Source organism: Cyprinus carpio, chromosome B9, assembly GCF_018340385.1.
Source record: "Cyprinus carpio isolate SPL01 chromosome B9, ASM1834038v1, whole genome shotgun sequence".
NCBI lineage: Eukaryota > Metazoa > Chordata > Actinopteri > Cypriniformes > Cyprinidae > Cyprinus > Cyprinus carpio.
The window spans coordinates 17,268,694-17,279,670 of record NC_056605.1 but is presented as its reverse complement, the minus strand read 5'-3'; positions in this window follow the sequence as shown (position 1 = coordinate 17,279,670).

Below are 10,977 nucleotides of genomic sequence, written 5' to 3'. Positions count from 1 at the left end.
CCTGCTGGGCTGCTTTGAGATAGATGATGTGCATTAGCTTTCCTGTGGTAAGAATAGAGAAATTTTCAGGGGGCCCGATGAAAAAAATTGCCCATTTGAAAGTGGGGCAGACAGTCTCTGCTCGAGAGACGGTGGGGTTTGTCTGAGAGAGAGATTGTATGTTTGTGTGTGTGTGTGTGAGAGAGAGAGTGAGTGGGACTTTTCTTCTAGAGCTGGTTAATAAATTGCATAGCTATAATCAACATTTATATTTAGAATATATGAGTAGATATGCAAGTGCGTCACTGCATGTGTGCAAGGCCTAAATTGTTTTATTTTGTTTTTTTTCAATGGAGAAGTTTCTATATATCTCATGCTCAGTTGTGTATGTTTGGTTCTAATCAGGCCACCATTGGCTTGCAGAAACCCAGAGATGAGATGGTAGGAGTTTGTGATGGCAGCAGGTGCTTGTGTATATGAAGGTAATCAGGCTGGCTGACAGCTCTTACGCTGGCCTGTATTAAGGCCTGCACCCTCCAGCAAGCCAGTATATTTCCCAGGTGGACCATGAAGGTCAATTTCAGGATGGTTGTGGTATAGATGATAAGAACAGAGGAGAAACCTCTTTTATCTTTCATTCCAAAGTAAAAGGGGAAACAAAGTAGCACAGAAACAACACACAAATAAATAAATAAAATGAACTGACTCACACCTGCATATCTGAGTTACTGCTGTCTTGCCAAATGACACGACTCACTGTTCATGAGTCAAATATGTCTGCTTTAGTTTGTGTGAAGTATTCCAAACTTTTGCGTATTTCTCTGGGAAATTCACAAAAACACACAAACAAACAAACACATGTTGCACACACACACACACACACACACACACACACACACACACACAATAATTGTAATTTACAATTACATAATAAAAAGAAGAAAAAAAGTAGCTGTAGCTAAAAGAGTCTGTAGCTGTAATAATATTCATACATTTTCATTTTGTCTCCAAATCTGGGATTGTGTCACATACACTGATAAAAATGATTTTGTGGTGAAGTAAATAATACAGAAAAAATTCAAGCAAAAAAAAAAAAAAAAAGGATTAAATTCAATATTAGTAAGGTACTCAATTTAAGCTTGTACAATTCAAAGTTTGAACCTATAAGTATATTTTACTTGGAATTGTTTGTTATTTTTACAAAGGTTGTTTAAGTAAATATCAAAGTAATGATCTCGTTGTTCCCATCATGCACTTGGGCATGAATAATTAATAAGGTAAATTTGTTTTTGCTGTTTTCGAGATGTATTTATACTGTTTTATGGTGGCTTTTGTAGTTGGTTGGTTTAGTAACTTGCTGTTTTGTGACATCTAAAGTTCATTTTCTATTCAGAATGATCCATTATACTCAAACACTATTGTGTAATGTGCCAAGTATTGAGGTCTCTGTGTTCATTTGGTTAATAACTACATTTAGTCAATATTATCTTAAAAAGAATAAGGAGCTGTCTACCTGCTTAAAAAACATGTTTGTAAGTGAACCACATTCTTTAATGGCATTTTTTTCAGTGATATGTTGTTAGACTAAAGTTTACAAACAGTGACAGTAAATTGTGTTGAGTATTGCAGGGTAAACTTAAAATAATAAATAGAAATTATTCATCAAACTAACTGGCCATGTTAGATAACTTATTTCCTTTGCTAATTTTATATAACTTAGTTAAGTAGATTTGACTTAATTACATACTTAAATTTTACTTAAAAAATATGCATGCAAAAACTTCCAAAAAAAAAGTCGAATTTACTCCTGTGATGGCAAAGCTGAATTTTCTGCAGAATTCAAATGTAATCATGTTTTTGCTGTATTTTTGATCAAATGCAGCTTTAATGAGAAAGAGACTCCTTTCAAAAACATTAAAAAACTTAATTATTCCAAACTTTTGGTCTCCAGTGTATATGACTATATGGTTAGTATTTTTTAATATTCGCTTTCATATTTGCTGTTCCCCTCCGGTCTGTGACCTTATCACATTCACTGGCCCACCAGTAGAAAAGCACTCATTTAAAGGGTCTAAACAGGACATGAGGGAAGGCTCTTAGAGACAGAGGAAAACACAGCAAAGTAGAAGACATAAAAATCATCTAAAATGCCCAGGAGGTTAGAGAATAAAGTTCATCTTATAAACTCTCTCTCACTGGTAGTTTGAAGTGCACTCCTAAATGATTTTGGCCCCCTGCCTGGTTTTCATTTTTCTTTAAACTAGACCTGATTCATCCAACACACTATACTGAACTCAACCTTGATTCACTGAATGAGTGATCTATGTAAATCAAATGTGTATTTAAACATTAATATGGTTTCAAATTAAGCTAAGTGGGACAATTACATTAAGAGTTAAATATTACATTATAGTTAAATGTTTAAATAGAATGACTTTGTGCTATAATATGTATTATATGAATGTTCATAGTATTAAATGGTTATAATCTTTAACATAGCAATGAGCACTGAATTCTTGCTGCATGCTGAATAGAACTTAATTGCTTAAGGAATTACTAATGAGTCTTTCCTTTGCTTTTTTGAGACTTATCTTCTTATCCAACAACCCATCACCTTAATTTGTACGATTATAGGATTAACAATTTAATTAAATGTTACAATACACCCGTAAATAAGCTAGAAATGGACAAACTATGCTATTTTAGCAGCAATATATAGTGTCAATAGCAAAAAGAATTATGAATTACATTAATTTATATTACATTAAAAAAAGGAAACTAAATTCATGGATTCAAACTGATATTTATACAGCTTATTATATAATAAAAATGAGAAGTAAATTTGAGCTCATAATTGTATTTTACTGGTTCCACTGTTTAACATTTGGATTGTTTGTGATCAGAGGGCTCTTAAGCTTGTCTAAATAACTGTAATATTGACCCAATTTGTACTATTTTGCTGTATTATAGTTTAATCCAAACATTAAACATCACATCTTGACTAAATCTGCCAAACTGCTGTTCATCACTTATTAATCTAACTAGTTTAGCAGTGGCTCTCTAAAGCAAAAAATAAAAATAAATAAAAAATGTCCTCATTCTTGATTATTTATATACTTGTCATTAAAATGAACCAATATTGGCACAGTAATCTTTTGCACTCTTTAGAAGGTTAAAGAAACTGTACGTGTGAACTTTAATGTTCATTTACAGGTGATGATTACGTTCTTATATACTTATTGAATAAAAGGCACCTACAAGGACATCACGACTTTCAATTTGTTAAGCAGCTCAAAAATCAATTAATCTGGAACTATGAGCAACGAGGTTGAGTGATGAACACATATTTTTTCCATTATCGTCTGCAGAATAGCTTATATATATGATACAGATTTCTGTCCTTTGTGGTTGTTGCTTGTCAGATCGTATGATATGAGCCGGTGAAATCTTGCCAAGAATGTACAACAACAGTCTCAAGTGGTTAACATGTGAAGTGTGATCTGAATCTTTGCAGATCATATCATACAATGAAATACCTTGAATTGAAAATACTGAGAAAGACAAATTCCAGACCCCATTTTTTATTGCTCCTGTGGTTATTTTTGGAATTTCCTGCCATGTCTTGAGAATTTCCTCCAAAGCTGCTGTCCATTTTGAAACAGCAACAAATGAGAATAAGAAAATAATCTACATTATTGACTCGTTGATGCCAAAATACTAAAAACAGTCTGAGCCACATCGCTGTCCACTGTAATTAGTTCTCGGAGTTCTTCTGTGAACAGTTTTGCTTACTGAAGCAGTAATAACTGCATTCATAAGTCTGAACCTCACTCACTCTGAAGCCTGACAGAATCACAATCAGTGTTAGCCAATCTCATCCAATCTCTTGCATTTGGAGAATGCTATAATTTGCAGCACCCGATTAGCATTAGCAGGCTGGTGTATATTTCCAGTCACAAAGGTCTTCAGCCACAGTCGGAGTCCAAGCCGTGTGGATTAACAAAGCTGGAAATCTGCATTCAAAGTCAAAAATCTTTCAATGGGATGATCCACACTCAGTTTTGGCATCTGGCTACTGGCTTTCTTAAATCTGACAGATCGGCTCGGATGCATCTCTGGAAATCTGCAATGGGATCAAAGAGGTAGGGGGCTTTGATAGAGATTTTGTGTTGCCCTGGGCAAGAGGCTGATAATGCCACTCTCTTCTGGCTCCCTGGTGTAATTGCTGTAAAATGGCTTCTTGAGCACATTTGCGGAAATCATTCAACTCATCAAGTAGTCCCCTGAATAATAATGGCCTCTTGTCTAATAATTCACATTATCATGCATGAAGTATTCATTTATCTAACAGTTTTTCTCCTGATAATTGTGAAAATTAGTAAAATGAAATACCTGATCTCCTTATACAATTGACACACTAGATCTGAGTTTATTTATATATGCTTTCCACGTGGATTCTCTCTGTGAAATAATACCTTTTCTCTGTTGCTTGCTGAGCTCTTCTCTTGTGGACTAGTTTGAGAAGCTCTTTCCCTGACATCCATATTCGCCATGCTAGGCGCCTCAGAAAGGACCCCTTTGATATACTCAGGCGCTTGTAGGGCAGCTCTCCAGCTGGCATTTGGGCCGGAAAAGATGAATGCCTCCCCACCTGGGCAGCACGCCTAATCCATCTCTTTCATCCTGAAGAGAAGGAATAAGGATAGGAAAAAAGAGATGGTAAAGAATGTAGGATAAGAAGGATATGGAACGAGAAGTGAGAGATAATGATATTTAGTGTAGTTGTTTTCAGCTGGTTTTCCTTAAGAACCCATTTACATTGGACATCAAATGGCAACCAAAATGTATTGTACAGAAGTTAACAAAATATCCTTACAGAGTTATTCATATGACTTATGACTTTACGTGTTTATATCTTCAAAATTACAGTCTTTGAAGTTACTCTTGATTTCTTTTCAACCTTTTTTAAAGCCCATTCATTTTTAAACCGGGGGCCAAAAGTTTGGAGTAATTAAGATGTTGTAATGTTTTTGAAAGAAGTTTCTTATGCTCACCAAGTCTGTGTTTATTTGATCAAAAATACAGTAAAACAGTAATATTATAAAATATTATTGCAATTTAAAACCTAATTTACTGCTGTAATCGCAAAGCTGAATTTTCAGCAGAATTCAAATGTAATAATCTTTTACAATATTGCTGTTTTTGCTGTATTTTTGATCAAATGCAGCTTTAGTGAGAAAGAGACTTCTTTTCTTTTTTTTTTTTTTTTAATTTTCAAATACTATTTGAAAATTTCTAATTCAAAATTGCTGTATTATAGTTTAATCCAAACATTAAACATCACATCTTGACTAAATCTGCCAAACTGCTGTTCATCACTTATTAATCTAACTATAGTTTAGCAGTGGCTCTCTAAAGCGCAAAAAAAAAAAAAAAAAAAAAAAAAAAAAAAAAAAAAAAAAAAAAGAACTTTGAGACATGTCCTCATTTTTGACTATTTATATACTTGTCATTAAAAAGAACCAGAATTGGCACAGAATTACTTTAGATAAAAGTAAGACTGATAAGGCACAGAAATGACCAACACAGAGCCAATGCAATCAATCTTTTGCACTCTTTAGAAGGTTATAGAAACTGTACATGTGGACTTTAATTTTAATTTACAGGTGATGATTACATTCTTATATACTTATTGAATAAAAGGCCCCTACAAGGACATCACGACTTTCAATTTGTTAAGCAGCACAAAAATCAATTAATCTGGAACTATGAGCAATGAGGTTGAGTGATGGACAATTTTTTTTCCATTATCGTCTGCAGAACAGCTTATATATGATACAGATTTCTGTCCTTTGTGGTTGTTGCTTGTCAGATCGTATGATATGAGCCGGTGGGATCTTGCCAAGAATGTACAACATCAACAGTCTTTAATGTCAGACTGACATGCATCTTAGCCGAGACATTAGTCATTATTGACAGCATTAGCAAGACTTTTTAAGTCACTAGTGTCTTTATTGACTGACATCCTCTTTTACATAAAAATGAAAACGAAACTGCACAAACCTAAGCAAAACCTTGTGCTAATGTCAGCAATATTCAGCAATATGTCAGCAATAGTATTTGTGGACTCTTCATTTTTTAGAACAAATGAAAGGTCAGTTTGGTAGTATGAATTGTACATAATGAGATATTTACATTGCATATCCTATAGACAATATGAGAAATGTCTCTCATTTTCACACGCATATGCTCACATCTACATGATGACTCTTTATGAGAGTCTAGGATTTATCATAAAGGCAATGAAGTTAGCATGTCACATAGAAAGCAAATACTTATTTGATTTCTTCCTGTGACGAAAGAAACTATTTGTTTCAGATGGCACACCGGGCTTTAGGTGGGACACTTGTCAATCTAAAGAGAGTATTATAGATTTTTCTTCCCTTCAAGCAAGTGTCATAACAGAAACAAAAAGAGAGAGAGACGAAAAAAATATTAAAAACATTTTTCTTCATACTGTCGTAAATTTGCCAGTTGTCATTGTGTTTGGGAGATGGTTATTTATTGATCTCAGATGTGAAATAAAACAACAGAAACAGATAAAACATAACAGATTTGTTTTATGTCATTCTTTGGCGATTTCATTCGGACTGAAGTCTGGTTCCCCTACAAACACCAGCAGAGTAAACATACTGATCCAACAACATACTCAACGACCACTGGATTTTGGGTTTACAATTTATTTTGATAGTCCACTTTAGACATAGCAACTACTGTACATGTCAACTAACACTACTTAATTTGCAACCATGCCAACTTACTCTTATTATAGTATTAGTAGACTGTTTTAGATTAGGGTTAGTAGAAAAAGCTGACATGTAGTAACTTATAGTCAGCAGAATGTGTGTTGGGGGACCATCAAAATAAAGTATTGGCAGATATTAAGCAGACAGTCTACTAATACTCTAATGACTGGCAGTTGACATGTAGTTGCTTGCAGTTAATGGAATGGATGTCTAAAGTGGACTATCAAAATAAAGTGTTACTGAATCTGGTATCATTTAAGTTTATAGCATTTAAAAAAAAAAAATCTGTCTCACTGAACTGCCATGAAGGAGAAACTTTTTTTTCCTCTTGTGATGTAGCCCAAAAAAAAAAAAAAAAAAAAAAATGCTTCACGTAGAATGTTATGAGGCACATGAAGTTAATAAAGGAAGCAATGTGCTGTATGAGAAAGGTCATGACATAGCCGGGCAACCAGCAAGACAATAAACCCCTGCCTCTAACATCAAGGACGCTGCGGCCTTTTCTGTTTTCCCTTATATCCCCTTTGATTTGTATCTGTATTTAAAATAAAAGCACTTTAGGATGCACATCATCATCAACCCTCCTGTGTCTGTCAACCCTCATTGATTTTGGTTACATTTTATTTCGATAGTCCACTTTAGACATTCTACTAACTCTAAGTAACTTTGTAACTACACATCAACTACATGTCAACTAATTCTCATTAATTTGCAACTACATGTCTACTAACTCTCAGAGTAGACTATTAGGGTAGGTTTAAGGTTAGTGTTAGGGGTAGATTTAGGGTTAGTAAGTTGACAATAAGTTGACAAAGAAAGTGTTAGAAGATATTAAGCAGACAGTCTACTAATACTCTACTAACAACTAGTTGACATGTAGTTGCAAAGTTCCTTACTGTTAGTAGAATGTCTAAAGTGGACTATTGAAATAAATTGTTACCTTGATTTTTATTTTTTAGAATCACTTGCACTTTTGACTTCACATGTTGGAACATCTCCTGTAAGCTGAGTGAAATTGTATATCATAACCATCCATTCTTTCTCATTCTTAGCACATACTGTAGAGTCATGACTTTTTGTTTTCTCATTCTCTCATCCTCCTTATGTTTGGGAAACAGCTGGATGGTAAAGGAATGTGAAGCCTTGTGCTCTGAAGTATAACTGAGTTTCTGTGGGCTCATGCTCACACTGACTCCCGGAGTCCCAGCCCTGATGTTAGCCACTTAGCTTCGGCATCACACTGGAGTGCAAGAGTTCGCTCTGTTGTTTTGAAAAAAAACAAAACAAAAAAAAAACAAGCATCTTTCTCACAGGAACATCTCCAGCCTGATTCACACCCAGAGTCAAATGCTTATGGAAGCATTTCTGGTCAAACAACCACGGCTGTACCACCCTCACACTTTTAGATGCGACCTTGGCCATCTGTTTAGGACTATTATTATACTATTATGTAACAACTGCTATTTGCCATAGGTCCAATGTATGCAATGAAAAAAGTAGCAACAGATCTTTTCTTCTGTATTGTGAATAAATGATTGGAGAACTTCTGCATATGCAGAGCTGGGTAGATTACTTACAAATTGTAATCTGTTACTGATTACAAATTACATGACAGAAACCGTAGTAACGCAATTACCCTTTTAAGTAATACAATCAGACTACTTTCTGATTCATCTTAGATTATTTTTAACCTAACTAATTTATCACATTGATTTAAATAGGATAATATTGTAACATGTCGATATAAAAATACAAGGAAAAAGAAAATATATTCCAATCATTGTTATTGACAACATGAAGTGCATTAAACATTAAACAGTTTCCTAAACTGGGGTCCGTAAAGGAACTGCAGGGGGTTTGTGAGTTTAATAAAAATAAAATAATTAATTCAATCATAAAAATAATTAATTTTAAAATGACATCAATCAAAATAAAAAACTTTTAAACTAAAAGAACTGCGAACATTCAAATGTAATACCTAATTACTGAAACTGTTGAAATGTTAAAATCTCAGGGGTACTTTGTGAAAGAGGGTGGCCCGACAAAAACGTCTGGGATATCCTGCATACATGTTATTGAGAAATAATGTGATAAAAAAGTAACTGTAGTCTGATTCCAAGTATTTTCACATGAAATTTAATCTAATTAAAAGTACTTCATTTTTGGGTTACACTTTATTTTAGGCTGTGTTGTAAAAGTTTTTAATTTATGCCGACTCGCGCATATGATCTGCTCCGTGCAATCACGACTCTGGACCAGAGCCAAAGTCTGGATCAGACTGTGTGAGCTGCCGCGGTTCACGTGAAACAACGTGAAACCAGACCTCATTTGCACCAATCGAAAGCATACTAACACTGTCTCAATCATTCCCTATCACCTACATTGTGCACTACCAGCCATTCACTGTACAGGAAATACTACAATGTGAACAAGTGACTGATCTCAGCTGGCGCTTCAGCATCTATCTAGCTTCGGATTCTAGAGAGCATTTAATTGGTCAGAAGACTTGATGAGAAGATGAAGTACGATGTGACGTCAAAAAAAAAAATAAAAAAAAAAAATCTTTGAGCCGTTTTGGTGGAAGTGACGGATTGCAAGCTTTGAATGCTTATATCTTCTAAATGCTAATTTTGTCAATGTTTTGGAGCACACTGGCTTATAGTTAACCTAAAGACTTACATATTGATACTAACACCCAAAAAAAACTTTCATTTATATATCATGGGGACTTTAAATGTTAAGTAAATATCATTTATGTAGTCAAGTATACCAAGTATGTGCTCCTAGCTCATGTTCATTGAGACTTTTCACAACTTATAAATCCTGATGTGTTCTACTCCAATTATACACAAAGAGACTTTATCACTGCCTATTTCCAGAAAACAATCACAGAAGCATTTACACAAGGTGGTCTATTACAATTTCATCTTGTTTTCTCTTTGAAACTTGAAAATTCATAATACAAATGAGTCTTGTCTTTTAACTGAGACTAATTCAGGTTTTTGGATGAGTCATATCTCAGGCACCTTCACTGTGACTCAGAATACAGTATGTTTATTGTGAAAATGCACCAGTATGAAATAAAGTTTGAACGAGATGCCCTCTGCCAAAAGCTGAAATTCATCAGACATTTAAAAACACCTTTCTTTGATGTTACAGTTTATAATGCAGGAAAGGTAACGGTCCATGATGTTCCTTCATTCGTCATTTTTATTGATGCACATGTGGTTTGAATTACGTTCTGGAGACAGGATGCTATTTGGGCTGGGAGTACATTTACCACTGTCTAAAACACTCTGTATTTCTCCCCCTTGACTGTCTTCTCTGTTCTTATAAGCTAAACCATACAATCCTCTTCTGTTATGCAGTTTCATCATAGTGCAAAGACATGCAAACTTGCTTTTGCTCTGTTGCTTTTCAGCACTCAGAAGCCTCTCGATGAACACAGAGAATGAAGCTCTCATTGTTGAACATTCAATAGATTCTCTTGAAGCTGAACAGGTAACCACAGAAATAAAAAGGTGCTGTAATAATTGTTACATCACTTTAACCATATGCTCTGAAAAAAAAGAGCTTGAAGACTTAAAGAAACCAGTGCAAGGTTTAGGTGTCAGTCTTTTTCTCAGTTGATGTTTGATCTGAAATAGAGAATAAAATATCTGTAGACCCTGTATCTTCAAGTGCCTATTTTTCTCTTAGTATTTTTCATGTGCAGATTGATTAAGAATGTATAATTTCTATGTAATTTAATTAGGATAAATCAGAGCTGATTTGTTACTACATATTATACATTATATATAGTGTTAAAGTAACAGACATTTATTTATAACAAAATACAATACTATTTGGTTATACTTTTTTTCCCCCCCTTAAGCCTCATCTATGTCTATAGTTTCCTCCAAAGGGATTTGATTCCTATTAATTTGCTCACATGTAAGTGAAAATTTCCCCATTAAAAGTATTTCCCTGATTTCTGATTGTGAAAAATCTCTAGACATGGAAGTATCCTGATTCTAATCATGTCTCGGGAACAAAGCCATAGAGCCTTTGGAGACCAAAGCAAAGGACTGGAACTGGCACAATGGCCTAGATAACAGTCTGCGCTCAAAATCAAAGGGACATCAAAAGGAGTTCCTCAGGGCCCAAGTGTTGATCCTGTGCTAATTTTGTGGCCTGAAACTAACACTGTTCT